Source organism: Symphodus melops, assembly GCF_947650265.1.
Source record: "Symphodus melops genome assembly, chromosome: 9".
Classification (NCBI taxonomy): Eukaryota; Metazoa; Chordata; class Actinopteri; order Labriformes; family Labridae; genus Symphodus; species Symphodus melops.
In genome coordinates this window covers 10,426,676-10,445,925 of record NC_136699.1, presented here as the reverse complement: position 1 = coordinate 10,445,925, position 19,250 = coordinate 10,426,676, and the positions used below count along the sequence as shown (strand labels likewise).

Genomic DNA, 19,250 nt, shown 5'->3' with positions numbered 1-19,250 from the left:
GAAAAATAAAGGCTCTAAATGTACTCATAATGTAAAAGTATACCATCTGTTGTGCAAAGCCCACTGAGCATAGTGTCATATGACAAGAAGAAGGCAATTATTAACTTTAGATGAGTCCAAAGAATTCTCTGAGATTTACTAAATGAACTTCTCTGGTGTTGAGGGGTGCCGGTGGCCTAGTGGTGAGGTTGCACATGAAAGCGGGAAACACAGGTTCAAGTCTGACCTGTGGTCTCTTTCCCTGCATGTCATTCCCCACTCTCTCTGACCGATTAAGTACTTTATCCACTGTCCTGTCTAGTAAAGACACAAAAAGCCCAACTATAAAAAGGAAACAACTACAAAGGAAACTTTTCCAGTTTTGAATATTCCTCTCCTTTGTAAAGTCTGGATGCGTCTTTGCGTTGTTTTCTTTATATTCCATCTGTTGTGTTCTGCACTGGATTCTCTCTCTCATCGTATAAATGTCCTATCAGCTTTGGTGTAATTCAGTCTTGATGTTTGAATAGCGGCTTGTGATGCAAAAGAAAGATAATATCCATATTATTTTTTATTCAAGTAAAACAGCTAAAGGTGAAACGATTTTTAAAATAATGATAACAGGTACGTACAACAAATCTCTACTTGAATACAACCAAGAACTATGTGGCTTCCCACGTCTGCTGAAAGGTTTGTTTTTCTGGCATTATATATTTTTGAAACGTATGTCACAGGTGTGAATAAAGCCTGGTGAAAATGAGTCCTTACAACTGAAATTGTTCAACGTTTGGAGACGAGATTTTGCTGAGAACGGAGTCCTTGATGTTGTGCGACCTGTGTACAGACTATACACTCTGTACACACGCGAGTTCGCCGTGATGTGGAGTCTTCTCATCACTCATATCCGGAATGGGCATGTCTCTTTCACATTTCATGTCAACATGCCTGCTTTAGGCATTACCCTGACTTATGGTTTTAATGCGAGGGCCATCCATTAAGGTGTCTGCCTCTGACACTGTGTTTACTCTGCCCCAGCAGGTGTGTGTGAATATGAGACGTGTCAAATATGAGACAGGATTACCGCCTCTTTTGTCCCAAACAAAACAAATACAAATCACGCGAACAGCTGAAATGGGAGGATTCTGTTCTGGGTCTGTTTGTTTAGAGAGTTTCTCTAATGGAGGATCCTTTGGGTGTTTTTGTTCAACTAAGCGCTACTGAGGTTTACTTGGACTTGTTTTCGCCTGTAATTGTGGTTGGAGGAAAATGAGTAAAACCACACACACACACACACACACACACATACGCGCACGCACAGGCACACACAAGAAAGAATGAAACTGGATCAAGAGGACTCTTCCTGAATAACCTGTAAGGGCGATTACATACCAACGGTTGCCTCTAATGTGCTGAGCGAGTGTGTAAAAGTGTACGTGTAGCAGATGGTCCTTTTCTTTAGCACTCATCACTTTGTCTAAGAACACTGGAGCATGTAGCGTTGCTTTTAATTTTGCCAAATTCGGGTTCTGACCCCACTTCTTGACCCGTCCTGGAAGCCTTTAAGAAAAAAAAAAAAAAATGAGGGCAAGTGTAGGAGGTGCTGATGTATGTACGACGCCTTGGGTCAGCAGAGTGCGTATGGCACTGCTGCAAGATAATGCAGAGTTAAGGGAGGAGGGGGTGTGAGGACCTTAGGGGGAAGATTAGGCTTCTCATGTAGGGCACAGATATTGATTAGTGTTTGCCGAGGACAGTGAGAAGGAACACGGATTGACAGACAAACACTGCTGGAGACCCTCTGATCATATTGTTCATAAGTAACCTGTTCCAACATGTGCCCCCCCTCCCGCTATATTACCACACACGTTGTATAGACAACACAAAATATGGTATCGCTGGAGAGAATGTAGCAAATAGCAGACTAATTAAGTGCGAAGATTTACTCTCTTATGGGGACTTGCCGATTTAGGTGCACTTTGAATTTTATTGTAGCCCCGTCTGTGTGCGTGTGGTTTACGGGAGTGTAACCCTGGGAACTAGGGGGGAGTTGAACACCCTCAGCTCCGGGTCAGTCCTGACTGACTCTGTCACTTATTGATTAGTTGCCATGGAGAGTTAGTCAGGCCATCTCTCTTGGAGGTGTGTCCCCGAGGGCCCGCAGCTCTGCCAAGATGAGCCTGTGGAGGCTTTGTCTGCGGGGGTCCTGTGTGTGTGTGTGTGTGTGTGTGTGTGTGTGTGTGTGTGTGTGTGGGAGAGATTTTGTGGGACCTCGCTAACTCTCACTTGCTCTTCCTTCATCATCCTCCCTCCTGTCTACGACCCCACCCCCTTGTGATACTTTTTCTTGCACTCCACAAGCCTGCATCGCAAACTTTGAGCTAATCTGCAATATCTAAACTGCATCAATGTTTATGCATGCACCTCCTCCCGTGGGGCTTGTAATAATGGGGATTGTCAACAAATTGTCCAAAGTTATTGAGCTGTGAAATCCCCTTTATAACTCCCAGGATTTGCCTCCTCATATGATCCTCTCTCCTCTCTGCTCTTGTTGTCAATGTTTCCATCACACTTTAAGGAGGGCCTGGGTACAAGGCGGGAGGTGGATGGTCCGGAGTCGGTGGTGCCAGAGGTTCACCTACAGTAGCCGATGACTCGACTGACAACCCAGCAGGGTGACGTTGAATGTGATGGTCCTAACACCTCTTCTGAATAACAACAAGCAGAGGAGATCAGCTGGTGTAAGAGAACGCATAGCAGCATTTACATTCAGAGACGAGGTGGAGTCTGATGCACCAACATAATGCAGCAGTCTACTGCTAAAATGTCTACTTTACAAAGTTTAACTCTAAAGTGGATTTTTAACATGTTTAACAACATCATGCCATTATTTTGTTCAACTTATTTCCAAAGCTTTGTCCATGTCTGTTGTCAGTCATTAAAGTCAGAGAATGAAACCTGAAGCCAGATTAAACAAAGACATAATCTTCCAATCACAAGCTAGTTTTGAACAAGTGATAACTTTTACGTACTTTACAGTATACTTCATTTCAGAACCACAGGTCCATATACAAAATTGTTCCAACGATTATTTGGAGCAGTTAAAGTTAAACTCAAACCGTCTGCAAAAGTTTCACATCAGAACTCCTCAACCAACTTTGTGTGCACTTAGCTGTGCCTGTTTGTATTTTCACTTTTGTTTCCCCCTCTCAGTGATTCTCATTATCTAGCTTAACTGACAGCCTGTTTGTAGCCCGTCTGCACCACTAAATCTACCTTTCCCTGTTTAAAATGGTCACAATACTACTATTTTATAATCTCAAAACTACTCTGGTTATGATCATATCTGCTGAATCCTGTGATGTCAGACCTCCATATAAATGTCCTGGTTTGTTATTGAAAAGTTAAAAACACTGTCATCAAAAAGAAAGAGTAACATGCTCGTTTTTTTCCCCCGAATAATGCTAACGTCTTCTTTAAGAATATGCGCACAAACTTCTTAACCCAAAACTTGACGATGGGCCCACGCTCTCCCCTCCCTAATATCACACCTTGGATGCATAAACATGCCTGTGCTCCTCACATCACCCCACCCCGGGGGGCTTCATGGCTTTAGTGCTGCGCTGTGACACCAATCAGGGGAGATGGCGGGCTCCTTTGTCATGCAAACACCAATCGCTTCTTGTCTTATTCAAATGTCTGCCCTCTCTCTTTCTCTTCTCCCTCACTCTCTCTCAACCCCTAAACCCCGCTTCCCTCACCCCTCCACCCCCGACTTCAGCCCCCTCTCTCTCTCTCTCTTTGCCTCTCTGCCTCTCCCTACTTCTCAAGTCCAAGTAAATCCTTGCTGAGAGAAGAAGCTGGAGCCTCGGGGCCCCGGGGGCCGCAGAAGCAGGCCTCTCTCCTTGGGGTCAGCCTGTGTCTCAGCGCATGGGGCTGTTTCCAGGCCCGACCAAGTCCATTTCATATTCAAATGTTACAATCAGGCCTCTGACCCACAGGGGGCTCTTTATGGCTGCGGCCCCAGGTCGCAGGGTCAAGATGGTGATTTAATAGCTCCGGCAGAGGAAAGGAGCGGGGGAGCCAAGTGATTTAGGGGATGAATGAGTAATAAAAAAGCATTTTTCCTAAGTTGTCATGTAAATTTCAATCCGTATTCAATACGAGGCTCCCTCCACACTAGAGTCCTTCCTCAAAGGCTTTCTAGTGGACTTCAGTCACTCAGAATGAAGAAAAGTCCAGTTTCTTCTTTAGCTCTTGACTTGTGCTTGGTGTAAACAGGAGCTGACGGAGAAGCGGCCAAGGATTAGGGATGGAGATAAGGACACGTTAAAGAGTCATCGTGCTTCTGTGGTGCCACTGTGTCTCAGATGTCCTCATGCGCTGGAGTGGCCTGTTATTCCTGTCCCCGAGGGTGTGTTCCCCGCACGGCAGCTCCAGTAACATAGGGAGGGTTTGTGTGTTTATGAATGTGTGTGACAGAGAGCAGACTGGAGTATTATGCTAACATATTGTGCGTGTGTGTGCGTGTGTATGTGTGTGTGTACAGAATGCGGCTCATATGGCGTTTTGTCTACAGGTGGAAAGATGGAAACTTGGACCAGACTCACTGTTTGATGATTTCAAGTTGACATATCTATGTCTTGTTATTATTTGTTATATTTGTTTACATGATCAGAATCCTGGTTTGAAGCCAGTCTTCCTAAAGGTCACATTTTTAGGTCAACTCATGTTCAAAAGGCAACAGACTGAATGTTTTACTCAGAAATAGAAGCAAATGTTAATTCATTACATCATAGAATAACAAATGGGTGTTATCAAAAGTAAATGAACATATTGTGACACTAAGTGACAGCCGTCATTAAAGAGAGAACAAGGAGTTAGTGAATGACATGTTTTTATATCTTGTCAAAAGGATGACACACCCCAAGAGGACTCAGACACCCTCTGAATAAAACGTACAAGAGAAGAACTTTAGATACATATATACTCTACATGTGGATGTCCGTTCATTCACACACAGACCAACTGATGTACATTATGTCAGCTCAGTGCACTGATTAGAGATTTGTATCGCTCACACGGTCCACATTCCTCAATTGAAGACGCTCTCGTGAGATACCCCTCAGTGAAAATGAACACTAGTTTTATGTAGAACATGCATGAAAAGGTACACGAGCAAACAGAGTTTAACTGTGATGTAAAAGTCAAGAACAAACAGAAAAGATTCATGGACGTAGTTCTGTAGGGAATCATTAATAATAAGAAGTTCTCACAAGTTTTAGGCCAAATCTTCAGATAGCCTCATCGATGGGTCACATAGTAACAACTGTGTTTTTAAAATGAGGAGTAAATATTTGTGACATTTGAGAAGTTCTGTGTCAGAGGTTGAAGTTCACACAGCTTTGGTTTCGAATAATAATCTGACGATTCTTGCAGTAGTCTGTAATTCCTTTATTGTACCAACCATCTTGTTAAGGACAAAGATCATCCTTCTTATATGATCCTGTAGGCTTTAAGAAGAGAAAACTCTTTACATTGACAGAAGCAGATTTGAGAATCAGACGGCATTATGGAGTGGCGAGTTTGAGGGGCCACTGCAGGGCAAGGTAAGCCAAGCCTGAGTGGGCACAGCTGTAGCACAGTCATTACTGCTCCTCCACTGGTTTAGAAGAAAAGGGCCGCTCCCGCCACATGGCCGCTCTGCCACGCCTGCCCCCTGTCCCCCTGCCACACACACAGGAAGGCCCTGGTAGCGCCAGGCGGCACCACTCACAGTTTGCTCACCCGTCACGTGTGGCAGGGGCAGCCGAGCAAACCGGCGAGGTGTAACGTGGCCAGAGTGGAGGCAAGGCAGGGGTGAGGGGTAGAATGGGTGGGTGTAGAGGTTAAACCAGGGTAGAGGAGGGGGCTCTTTTCCTTCCTCTCTTATCTCCCGACTGACCATTCTCTTCCCCATCCCCTCCTCTAACCCCCCACCTCTCCCTTTTGTGGCCTGTGCACCTGCAGCCCTTGAGTCTGAGCAATAAAGCTGAAGGATTTGTCTACTGGAGGTTGGAGGCAAAGTGGGGGAGTCATTAAGCACGGGAAACACAAAGCAACAGGTTCAAACTGTGACTGTTTGATATGGTGCTATGCCATATTGCCGAGTGATGGCCTTGATGTAATGCAGTTTGACATAGAAGGAGTGAGTTTAAGCAGATTTGCTTCCAGAATTACACCCTGCATGGGTTAGTGTCATTGTGAATCAGTCTGATCTGACACATGATCAGCTTTCAACCTTTGGCATGCTTTACTTCCACATAGGGATTACATGTATGTAAAATGATCAGATGATCTAAGAGAGCCCACATCTAGAAGAGGTTGAGTTTGAGTGAGTTGAGAAAAAATGCAACTTTAAAAATGCAAAACCACTATGATATGATACATTTAAGACAAAACCGTCAAAAGAATACAATAAAAGTCACATTTTAGAAAACTTTAAATACAAAAAAAAGATAAAAACTGAAACATTTCTTTTTTGTAGTTAATAATGTGACTTTAATTTTGAGTTTAGGAAACATCACAGAGGCTTATGAAGCTAAATTAAATGTATTGATTGTTTTTATCCAAATATATGAAAGAAAGCCTCATTTTATGATCATCATGCTGCAAGAAGGCTTTCTTTCTAATCCCACGTTAGTAACACGTTAAAACTATTTGGCTTTTTAAAACATTGTCTGCTTTTAGGATATTGAAATATATGACTTCACACAAACTTTTGCAACTTAAACTGAAGTAAGGGTTATGAGTTCCTCCACCTCTGAATAACAGTATCCACTTCATGTCATAGTGACTACTTGAGTGTAAACCTTTCAAAAGGTTCATACTCAGCCTTCCATTTTTAATATTGCAGGATGTTCTCTGTCATCTTTACAGGAGACTCATTTTCAGTCGAAGTCAAAACTGAGCCACAGACATTCAACAAAAAATTCTTTCAATGGTGTCGACAAAAGATTTCCACAGGACATACAAAATATAATTTAAAAAATGAGAAAAAAGCAGCAAAATGAGGAATATAGTGGAGTGGAGAATATATATATATATATATATATATATATATATATATATATATATATATATATATATATATATATATATATACAGACACTTTTGTACATACACATACATATGTGTGTCTGTCTGTAGACAATCTATAGTGACTCAAAAATGACACTACCAAACACTACTTTTTATGTTTCTCTTCCTATGAAGGTGTCCAGATGGAGATTGGTATAAATAAGGCAGAGAGGCGGTTCTTTTACAGGAAATCTACTTCTAAACCGACATGAATGTAAGTGAGCTTTTGACCTAAAATAGAGATTTAATGTAACTTGGATATATAGGTGATGCAAAATAGTTCCCATCAGTGTTCTGCAGACTCCCCGCTCAATTCCCCACCTGTTGTAATGTTATGTTCAGTCATGTAGAACTTTTCTCTCACCCGCTGCATGCCAGACCCCCCACATTGTAAATCGGTGCAAAAAGGAAAAGATTCAGGTCTTTTCAGAGTGCGGAGCATGAAGGCAGAGGAAATCACTCTAAACGGTCTTAATTCTGCCATTAGATGAGGAGCAGCGCTGGGGGGATTGGCTGGCCCTGTGCTCTATATTCACAGAAGCAGGATGAGGCTGGGAGGCCTGCTGAGAAAATGGTGTCGTAATCAGGAGCCGGCAGTTCTGCCTGATCAGGTACACTAGCCCCTCTCCTCCACTCCCTCAGACCCCTCCTCCTCCTCTTCCTCTTCCTCCTCCCCCCGCCTCATTTATCTTCCTTTCCCCTTGCTCCGTAAGGAGATCCTAATAAGAGTTTGGACGTACTGAGCTCCTCTTATGTGTGGACCTGGCAGGAGGGAGCAGAGATGAGGCCTGAGGTGGGGGGGATGAAGCTGGAGGTACCAGAGTTGTGGTAGTGGAGTTGTCGAGGGGGGGGGCTGTTTTTTTTTTGTTCCCACATTTGATTATTCAGGTTGGCTGAACTAAATTCTAAACCCATAAAATTCGTATCCCCTCTGGGGGACCATTTGCATATATTTCGGTGCCCCCACCCTCACATCCCAATTCCCTTTTTTTTCTTCTCAGAAAGTGAAAGAGAGGGCGAAGCAACCAGGCCTGTCTAGGCTTTAAGATGTCACCGTGGTGTGAAATATAGGCGAACAAGCAGGGTCTTTGAAACCCAAACTAACCCCCCCACTCGTCTCTGCGCCGCTGCCACACACACATATACACACAGAGTTGTCTGTTGCCTTCAACTAGTTGCTTCCCTGAAATAGAAATTCAAATTCAGACTGTTGTTACTTGTTCTGCAACTTTAGATTCAACTTTTTGCTTCTGTGACACCTGATCATTGTGTGCTGAACTGTCTGCTTTAGGTCCCATGAAGAGTCATATCTGTATACAACAGATTAGAAAGCAACAGTCCTATAACAGTGAGTGTATCTCTATGTTTTTGTGTCTATTAGAGTTTATTTCTTGAAGTCTAACTTTTAAACTAATTAATAATCTGTGAGTGAGCTGTACACATGTTAATACTGTGTTTACAAAATCAAAAAAGCCATGACACATCAAACGTTGTCTCTTATATCAGCACGGGCAAAACTGCTCAAATCCAGGAGGAGTTCCAAATATTTGATAAACATGTCAAAGCAGTAAAGCCCGGACTTGTAATCATGCCAATTCCACTCTTAGCGTCGTCGTTGTAGGGGATTAATTTTCAGACAAAAATGTTCTGAGGTCAGGTCTTAAAATTCCGTGTAGGATGTGTGCCCAGCAGAAAAGAGAGATGAAGGGAACACACATGTAGCTGGGCACACAGACTCCGAGAGGAAGGCAGGGCTCCACATCACCAGTCAGCCATAAGAGACACCTGTTCATTTGTTTGGCGAGCAAAATCAACATTTTTGTTTTGCACCGTGCCAAACCGGCCCGCTGGCACTCGTTTAACTGCTCATCTGTATGGAAGGGAGAAGTTAGACCATGGTCTATGTTTGGGGGGGGGGGGGGGGCAGCGATACTTGATGGCATTTTGGTCACATGGGGCGAGTTGCTGTCATCCTTTAACCCTCCCCCCGGACCCCAGTTTCCCTCCCCCCTCCCCGTGCCCACTCCCTGGTGCACAGGCAGAATGCAGTGTCAGGAGGGTGAGCACTGAGCGCCCATTGTGTGTGCTAACCAAAGCGGAATGCCCGGGTGACAAAAGGGGGAGGAGTGGGCTCAGGGGCACACAAAGCCAAGGGGAGGAGAGGTTTGGAGGAGGCGGAGGTGGAGGGAAGGAGAGGAGCAGAGAAGAGGAGGAGGGGGGTAGCAATCTGCTGGGGGCTAAATAGATTAAATCGCCCTCCAAAACTATAGGCACCCTAAAAATCTTCTCTCACCCAGCACCCTCCCTAAGCTTTAGGGTGTACAGTGCGCCCTTTCCCAGAAGTGATAAAGAGGAGAAGCTACAACATCCTCTACCACAAACTTTAACTATTGCTTTTGGTGTGATGACTAATGGCCCTGAGGTCAGACACTGGACATATCTGCCAGTGGTCACCATGGTTTCCAATCTCTGTCATCAGTCAAGGATGTCCTAAAAGCCCCATGGATCAGTGTCAGGTGTTTACAAAACACAATTTGAATTCTTTGCCTCATGTTAAGAACTCAAAAATTTCACTCGTTTGTTTGGGTTTTTTTTTTAGGTAAATAATCAAATATTGAATATTTTCCCTGCTTATAACCTTACTCCTTCTTTTAAACCAATGTGAGTGTTATAACCATGTGTGACTGTGTAACTGTTTGTGTGTGAATTAGGGGCCACATGTGCATGTACTCACCTGCCTATTCTAGAAGCAGGGAGCAACCTCACTTGTGTAGTATTGACGCACAAAGCCAGCTTCCCAACTCCCACACAGGACCTGGGGCAACAGTGCGGCCACTTTGAAATGTACGAGACAAACCCTGAATTAACTCTGACTTAATACCGATATTTCTCCTGCAGATGCAAGTACAAGCAGATCCACTTCAGCTGTGGGATCTAGGTTTTAATAGCAATGAGATCGGTTTATTTGTCCTAAAATCTGCCTTAAATCTTTTCTTAAAGCCATGACCAGAGGTCTGATGATAGTAGCTTGTTTTTTTTAAGACGTATATGAAATATGTCATACATGCAAAGAATGTATTCCATCTGGATTCTGGATCCAGAACTTTGAGGAGCTTAAAAGTCTTGTGGTAGAATTTTAATTTGTCTATTCCAAATTAATTTCCTCTATTTCTTTAATGAATGTGTTCAAACAGAGTTTAACATCTTGTTCCTTGTCAATATCTAATGATGGCGCAGTCTGGCAGGAACAAGATGAAACAGCTTATTTGAAAGGCTGAGTCTATCAACTTTGTTCTGTTTGGGCCTTCTGTTATATTATTTAATAAGGGTATTTTGTATGAAGTAAATACATCCAAAATGTCCCCCAAATAATCTCAGATGCTCTTCTCTAATGAGGATTAAATTGGTTTGTTGTTAATTTAATTGACTTGATGCACCACCCAGGTGTGGATGCTACACAATGAGGCCAAAGGGTCAACTTGAAGAGACCTTTTCGTCCCTTCTTCTGGGCCTTCCTCTTTGCCAAAATGATGAACGGTCAGATCAAAGGAGATGCTCTAAAGAAACTCTTTATGGTGACCCCCACTTCTCTCTCTCTCTCCCCCCCCCCCCCCCCCCCCCCCACCACCCTCCACCCCCACTCTCAGCTTCTTTCTCTTACTCCCCTCATAAGCACACTTAACATCTGAACTCCCTCCTTCTCTCATTCATGCAGACCTCAGCTTTTCCCGTCGTATTTACATATGCTGCTCCAGGGCAAAGCTGGTTTCCCGTTTTATCTGTGCTGACTTCATAGGAAGTAGCTTGCTGAGTTGTTTTGGTTGGTTTTGTTGTTAGTGAAACAGGAAGGGTCAAATGCAAGCCTCAGGGGCAAGTTTGGGTCACAGAGTAAACTGGGCAAGGTTGATTCCTCTAACTTTGAGACTAACTCAACGTGGTAGTATTTAGATGTGTGTGTGTGTGTGTGTGTTCATGTATGTGTGCACATGCATGTATGCACATCAGCATATGAATGTCAGGTGAGGTGTGCCAGTGCAGTCAGAGCCTCTCCATCAGTGCTGACCCCAGCAGTCATCATTGTTCTCAGGCTGTAAATCACCCTGCTGCAATCAGGGCCTGATCTGGGCTTCTCCACTCCAGATGATTCCCCTCCTGATTGGCCTAACTGGACTTCTGTCTGTGGAGGCAGATTAGCATGGATTGTTTTTTCTCTGTGGCATACAGATTGGGCCATGTTAGCATTCACACCTCCACACAGCTCCACAGCAGAGAACAACCAGACTTCACTCAGACTTTTGATAACTTTTAAGAACTGAAGTTAGACTGTCAGCTGACTCAAAACCGTTCTATGAAATATCCTCAATAACTTTATGAAGCAGTATATTACTGAGTACTTGTGTGTATTTTTTATTTTTTTTGCGATATCAATAACATTAAGGTTTTCCCTTTATTCATTACACCTTTTATGAACACAGGTTCACATTTAAGTGCCACATCAATTCAAATATTGGTGTATTGATTTAGTGTTGGTTGTGTTGCTGTTCTTTTCAAACTCTGCTGTCAAATGTAATTCAGTTATAATTGTGCTTCATATCAATAAACGCCTGATAGCACACTGGTTTTCTCACTGCTTTTAAATGAGACATATATCCTTACATGGAAAACAAACAAAAGTTCATTTAAGGTACATTGATATGAATTATAAGAAATAATGTGTTTGCACTTTTCAAGCAAGGAGACCCAAATGGGATGGTTGTATTACAGAGCCAAGTTACAGTAGCAGTCTTGATAGGAAGACACATCTGTAAAGATTTGTGTCAACAAATAAACCCGAACTAGGAGTCTGTTCCAAAGCTTCCCTGCCAGTACAGCAAATACTCCTTCATCTTTATCTTAAACCTGAACCCTCGAACAGCCAACATGCCTCAACCATCAGATCTAAGTGGCTTTTTCACACATCAAGGGGTTATTTAATGGATTCTAAAAGAAAGTGGAAACCAATGCATTGAGGCTTACACGGGTGACAATATGTAAATCATATTTTCTTCATTATTTTCCCCTCATTAATACCATGATACAAGTGATCGGATACTGATACTGCCCTGATGCAGGTGAGACTTTGGTGTACCTGCAGGGGTTCCCACCTACAGTAGCTGATATGGTTCTAACTCCTGGGGTCATTTGTCCTCCCTGTGGGGGACGATTGGTCTGAGCACCTTGTCGACAGTAATCAAGGAGTGACCAATGGCTGTAGTGGCAAGGCACATCATCTCCCACAGAGAGAGACTTATCTATCTCTATCTATGCAATCATTATGGGAATGACAGCAATCTGTGATACCAGGAGCAGTTTGGAAGTCAGAGGTGTAACTATGGTAAAAATCTCACTGTTCTACAAACTCTTTGCAGCAATGGGGTTTTATGTACGAGTCATCACATTTGCACTAAAACCGAAAGAGTTACAGATTAGGAGACTGCGGATTTAAAAAGTAGTTCTCATTCTGCACGTTTTTTTTTTTAAATAGTAGTTTCAGTGTCATTGTGTGGGCCTCATGGAATCCTGATGACATCACAGGTATTCCAGGCTGTGTGTACAGTGATCATGGGGATCACAGGCGGTGCATGAGAGACTTTAGTGGGTCAGAGACAGACAAGTAATCAGTTCTGAATGCAGGTATTTAACCATTTGCACAAGCAGAGCTGCCTTATGGTTTGACATTTCAGAAAAATGTTGTCAGACTAGCGAGTGATTTCAAAACATGTGAACGCATGTTAATACAGAAGGCAAATGACAAACTCACAGCTTGATCAACTAATTGTGGGAAATGTACTTTTGAATGCCTTTGTGGTTACGACCCCCCCCCCCCCCCCCCCCCCCAAAAAAGGGAATAAAAGGGGACAGATTATGAAACATCCACTTTGACAGTGTTTCTGAACATTTATTTGGATAACCAAAGTGTCTATCGACCCACAAAATTTGAAATTAATCCACCCAGTCCTTTGTTTGTGGTTTGCTTAAGTCTTACCACACAGACAAAAATGCTCCGTTTTAAATTTTCTCTGCTTGTGACATCACAAGTTGGATTTGGGAAAGAAAATCTCCTCCCCTCTCCTCCCCTGATATCTTCACCCATGGACTCCACCTCCAGCCGAGAGTAAAACTTCTGTGCGGGTCCTCCATTTTTTATTGTCTCTACAGACAAAGGAGCCTCATTGCATTTAAAGAGACACACACACCAAAACGGAGCATTCTGGGAGAGCTGGTTTATACAGGGTCACAAACCTCCTCTGGTGCTTGATTCATGGTATATTTGGCCAAAATCACATCACAGATATTTCATTTAGACCACAGGGGACTGTTCCAAAAGGTGAAAAAAGGGTATAATATGTTCCCTTTAATACCCAGCACAAGGGTGCCCATAGTTTCTCTTCTAGACAGTGACTGATTATTCCATCTGATCTAAACAGTTGCATATCAGTGAACGGTGAACAGAATTCATGCAAATCACAACCAAGCATGATTTCTGTTGCTTACCATCTCAAAAGATGCTATGAACAAGACAAAAAAGGACTCTACCATTCCCCCTTTGTTTAGTGTGTTAGCATACAGACATTTGCTAATTAGCTAAGATCTTACCAGTAATATGTATAGCTGTTGCTGATAAAAGCTCATTAGCTTTTGGTGTACTAAACTATTGGACAGACTGAGACTTTGATCTCCTGGTTCAGCAAAAGCAAAGTCGGAAAAAAAAAACCCATTCGAAGGTCTTGTGACTGTTACTACTCTAAGCTAATTCAAAAGCCCCCTCACTAAAATCCTAACGTTACCATAGTCTTATTTCCTGAGCATTTATTTCCTAAAAAGGTAAAACAAAACAAAAAATCTGTGCAATCAGATTAGTTCCTGTAGAAATCTCCATTTCAAAAAAGTTGATCAAAACTACATTTATTTTGCTACAATTTTAAGATCACAATTTGTCTTGCAATAAGTTTGATTTCTATTTGAAATTAAAGAAACTGAATAAATAGCCAGTTTTGCCATTGGACATTAGAAAGAAAGCTCAAGAGCTCAGTCAGAGATACAAATAACTTACTAGACAGATTCTAGACAAAACCTTTTTTTATATGCAAATTTGGTTCCCAACCTTACATCAACTGCGGATGCCTGAGACTAACATTGAACCCTGACTCAGTAATGAATCAGAGAAAATCCTCTCTGTGTGTGAGAGAGAGCAAAGGAAATAGCCTCTGGTGTTCATATCCTCACATCTGATAACCCCGCCCCATGCCTCTTCCTTGATATGGGTGTAATGCTGTTTGGGATGATTTATGACTGGTTCCTCTAGTTGCTAACATTAAATGACATGGACTGTATGTTTTGTTTTGTTCAAGCAAAAGCTCTAAGTGGCTGTTTATAGTCCATTAATAAGTTATTCTTCACAAAGATTTGTGTGTGCTGCTTGTGTGCAAGTTTGCATGATAAAGGCGAGTTTCTCCAAATCCAAGTACTCTAGTGTTTAATGCTCACATGTGTCAACATATTATGCATGTGTTTGCTTATTGTGTAAGCGTGTTTACCTTTGGAAGGTGTGACGAGGGGGTCCTAGGGCGAGGAGGGTGGTGGTACTTGGACCTCATCTCCCAGGAAGCTCTGTGTGCTCCAGAAACCCGAGCCTGACTCTGTTAAGACAATGAGGGGGAACACGTGAGACTCTGGCACATGGTGGCTAGGGTTACCTGCTCGCTCTGAACTTTTGGCCCTTGGAGCAAAGCCTCCCCACCCTTATGACTCCTACACTGCTCCACCTGCCTCCCTGCTGTCTGTCCAGCCTTCATTCGGTAACTCCCTTTACCTTGAGTGTTGTTGTTCAACTTTGTAGAATCGTTTATGTCTGACAGGTTTGCCTCTCACCTGCTGCAACTCCTCATTTCAGTATTGCCCTCTGCTTCCACGTCTTTATGACTAATGATCTTCTGAGTGAAGAGCTCATCAACTAAATTCTTCAATTTTTCTCTGTTTGTGTGTTTGCTGTCTGTCTCTCCAGACAAAAGGCTGTCTGGGCCCCCACCATCAGCTCTCCATCCATCCACAGTCCACAGGTGAGTTCCTTCTCCCAGCAGCCTGGCAAACCTGACTTTCAAGTCTCCCACCCACATCTGTTGGGCTGCTGTCCTCTCACCTGTGCAAATATGATCGAGAGAGATGCAGAAAGAGAAGGAGGGTGGAAAAAAAGGGTGAAATGGAAAGATATCCCAGCCTTTGGTTACTGGGTGGGGCACAGAAAAGAATACCGCACAGCTGAGCAAACCTCCATAGCCATAGGACTTCACCTGTACACTCTTCTCTCTGTTTTCTCTCTTAATCCATTCTCTCTTTCTGTACACGGCCCACAGCGATAGCAGGCCAAGGCTTTCTTTTATGGCCCCTGAATAGAGATTTCCTTTGAGGTTATGGAGTTGATACACTCTCTAACATCACTTTTGTTGCCGTGGTCACAATGTAGAGTGATTTACCGCCTTGGGGAACACATACGCTCTTTAGAAGTGTAGGTATTATCTGGATATTATTCAGGAAATCCTTTTATCTCACAATATCCGCAGCAGAGGTTTGACTTAATTTGGAAATGTAACACATAATCTTGATCAAACTGTGCTAAACCGTCTTGGTGAGTGAGGAGCCCAGCTGTTGATATGGATCGCAACATGTTTGATATACTGACACGAAACATCTCCAGCAGCGTACGTGAAACTACAGATGAAGTGTTTGCAAAGTTAGAGGGTGCGCTCACTCCATCTTCTTTTTCGAAAACAGTGGCACAAATACATTTCGAACACATTCCTGAAATGCTTGACCGCTGAAACACAATGTGTTCATCAACAGCGATGTGCCTGGCTGAAATGTCGGCACAAAAACAAAGTTTACCCCACATGCTCGCTTTTTGCCCCATGGATAACAGGTAAGATAAATGTGCAAATATGAACCTGAACAAGATCTTATCAAGTGAGAACTGTTACCTCCCAGCAAGATGAAAAGAAAAAAAGTAGATTTGAGTAGAGATACAGTGTCAAGGAAATCCCTTTTTTGCATGAATTAAGTGACGTACTTTTAGCTGCCTCACTAATGAACCCTAGAATGACTGATACTTCAGTACAAGTGTTGGTTTTTCGGGGTGCAGAAGTTTGGATGTTCATGACCGCAGGCAGACTCTCACCTCTTTGCTTTCTTCCTCCCTTTCTCTCTCACTCTCTCTCTCTCTCTCTTCTGCAGGTTTGGGCCTGAAAGACGTGCCAGACCTGCTGCCAAAGCATCGGCCTCCACCTCACCCTGGAGACATGGCTGAAAACACACACGCATGCATACACACGCAAACACGCACACACGAGCAAAGTGCATCTTTCATACATGTTTGCAAGCATGTGAGCACACTTTTTTCTCGCTCATACTTCCTAATGTCCACCATGCACTTGCGCCTGAGACCCTCTCCTGTGCACACACATTCTTGCCATCACTACACTATCTGCATCTGTGATGATGGAGTCGACACACACTCTTCATTCCACGTGTCAGGCCTAGACACAATTGAGCCACGTTCACACGCTCTACCTCGACAAAAACATAAACACACACATGCGTATGGTTTGTCAGTTGTCTGTCAAGCATGTCCTATTTTTAAAACTGTGTGCACACCTACACACATTCTCCCATGCCTGGGCACACCCACTGTGGCCCGCGTCTTGCTGTCCTTGTGTCACAGAACAATCTTCTCTACAGTGGTAAGGAGGGGAAAATTAGTCAGCTGAAGTAAATCACGACACCTGACACTAGTGGTCTCTCCTTAAACTTGTTTGCACCACCGCCCCCATACTAAATGGTACTGCACCTACTGATTATTGCGTGTTCTGAGCTAGTCGGGTAATTGCACAGTACATACCTGTCCAGGGTGTAAGCCCATCCGCTGAACATGGGGCCCCTCTGCTCGATCTGCTCACGGTATTGTCGTAACTGAGCGAGAGGGAGCCTCCTGTCTGTCATTCAGTATCAATCATTTCCAGCATGAATCCACACTCTGTGACGTATATTTCCCGCAGTCATGAGGGTCAATTTATAGAAAGGTGTACCTGTTCAAATTGTAATTATAAAAGGTTCAATTAAAAGAAAAAACACCATAAGTTCAAAATTAAACACAAAGAAGAGAATCACCCCTTCAAAAGTTGAGTCATGATGGTTTTTCGACAGTCATCTGGCATATGAATCAGTTTTTAGCGCTTAATCCTGTGGTTATTTTCATAGCACCTGAATGAGTCACATTCTGTGTGCATGTTTGGTTCAGCGTGATGTTTGTGGTCGTACAGTTTGTAATGTGTAACCACAAAAACATAGCCAATATCAAACCAAAGGATCACTTTGAAGTTTTTACACTCTGGTTTTTTTTTTACCAATAATAGCTTTAATCTTAACTTGAAATCAGAGACATATCTTATCACTTTTAGATTGAATCAGGAAGCAGTTATGTCCCCTTTGATTGTCAAATAACTGCTGGTCAGTTTTAAAACTCCCACACATTGTTGTCAGTTTACTACCGTTTAAGTATTTGACTTTTATGGTAACCATTATGAGCAAATTCCGAAAGACAAGCTCTTATCATCCTTTGAAGATGCAGACTGTATTTTGACGAGAAGAAGTAGGAAAGAAGATTATTTAACAGAGATCCAGCTGTCTTAGTTTGCATTATTTACTGGCTCACTCCTGGCTCACGACACATTTAAAGTCAAAAAGGACAACATGTCTATCACATCATGCTAGAAATACAGATTATTTAAACAGCCAGCATGTATCCGTGTTGTTCATTGCTTTACAGTTACATTTGCAATATATCTACGAAGCATGTTGACCCAGTGCATAAAGTACACGCCTGAAGAAATATCACAGGCATGCATGTATGTATGATCCTTAAATCTAACACCTTTTAATAGAAACACACAAACATAATCATAATTCAAAATAACTTTGCTTTGTTTGCCTTCTCATACTAGAAACTTTAAACCAGAGTCTTTGTTGATTGTATTATGAAATAACACGTTTCTAGTTTTGTCTTTATGAAGTTGTTCAATATAAATACTCAACATTTGAGATTTGAGTGTTTAGAATCGAGAAATGTACCGACAGTATGCAATGTGTGTTTTTAAAAAAATGTGTTTATTAAAATGTTCCACGCCTCAGGATTAGGCGTAAGAGTTTAAAGAAAGCACCTATGGGCTATTAATAGTTTATGACAGACTTGCAAATGAAGATAGACTCAAAACCACTACCCACCCCCCCACCCCCCTCCAGAAATCTCCCAGCAGTAGCTGTGTGGTGGATTTGTGTTGTTAGGAGCTGCTTGTTGTTGTTATTGATAGCCACAGGCCTGTAGCTCTTCCTGGGTGACAGTAACAGGAGTTAAAACCTGTAAATCTTCAGCAGACCTCCTTCTTCCCCTCTAATTCCTCATTACCTCACGGCAGGTTGTCTCAGGGGAGATTTAGAAAGCCTGCAGGGCTGCTTCAGTGCAGAGGAGTGTGTGTGTTAACCCATGTGGTGAGTGTGTGTGGGACCGCAGTGACTGTGGGTCGTGGCTTTAGGACAGGTGTGTGACCATGGACCACAGGAAGGCACAGCCTTATGGAGTTTCCATCCTTGGCCGTGTGTAAGTGTGTGCTTGGTTTAATGCAGCACTCTGACTAACCGTTACAACAAATCACAGCCTCAAAGGAAGAGATGTAGAAACTCTGCATACTCTTCAGTCCCCGTTTAGTGTGTGTGTGTGTCAGAGCAAGAGTCACATCTTATTGCTCCTGTTAATTCTTTCTAAATGCTCACAGCCTAATGAAAAGACCTTGGGTTTATTCATCCTTACAGCCTACATCAGTGTAATCTAACACCAAGCCTTTAAAAAAAACCTCCTCTATCTGTTTACCTACCTGGCTGTCTCTGTCTTAACCTGTGTCTTTAAACAAACCTCTGAAATCAATGTTGGTTCCTAACACTGTTCAAACAAGAACTTTTTTTTCCCCTAAGTTGGAGCCTGCAGGGGATCCTGGGAGCCTCGTGTCAACTGTTTACTAGCACCCACTAGTGGTAAAAAAACAGTAATGTTAAATGAAGGCAACCTGTGG

The 19,250-nt window shown here is 42.9% G+C and overlaps 1 long non-coding RNA gene across 1 annotated transcript; it reads left to right on the top strand.

Moving 5' to 3' along the window:
• The first annotated feature begins 7,588 nt into the window (after window positions 1–7,588).
• On the top strand, window positions 7,589–18,007 carry LOC306829347. Its single transcript, XR_013779858.1, has 3 exons — window positions 7,589–7,706; window positions 15,140–15,194; window positions 16,363–18,007. It is a non-coding gene; the product is annotated as an uncharacterized lncRNA (long non-coding RNA).
• The last annotated feature ends 1,243 nt before the right edge of the window (window positions 18,008–19,250 follow it).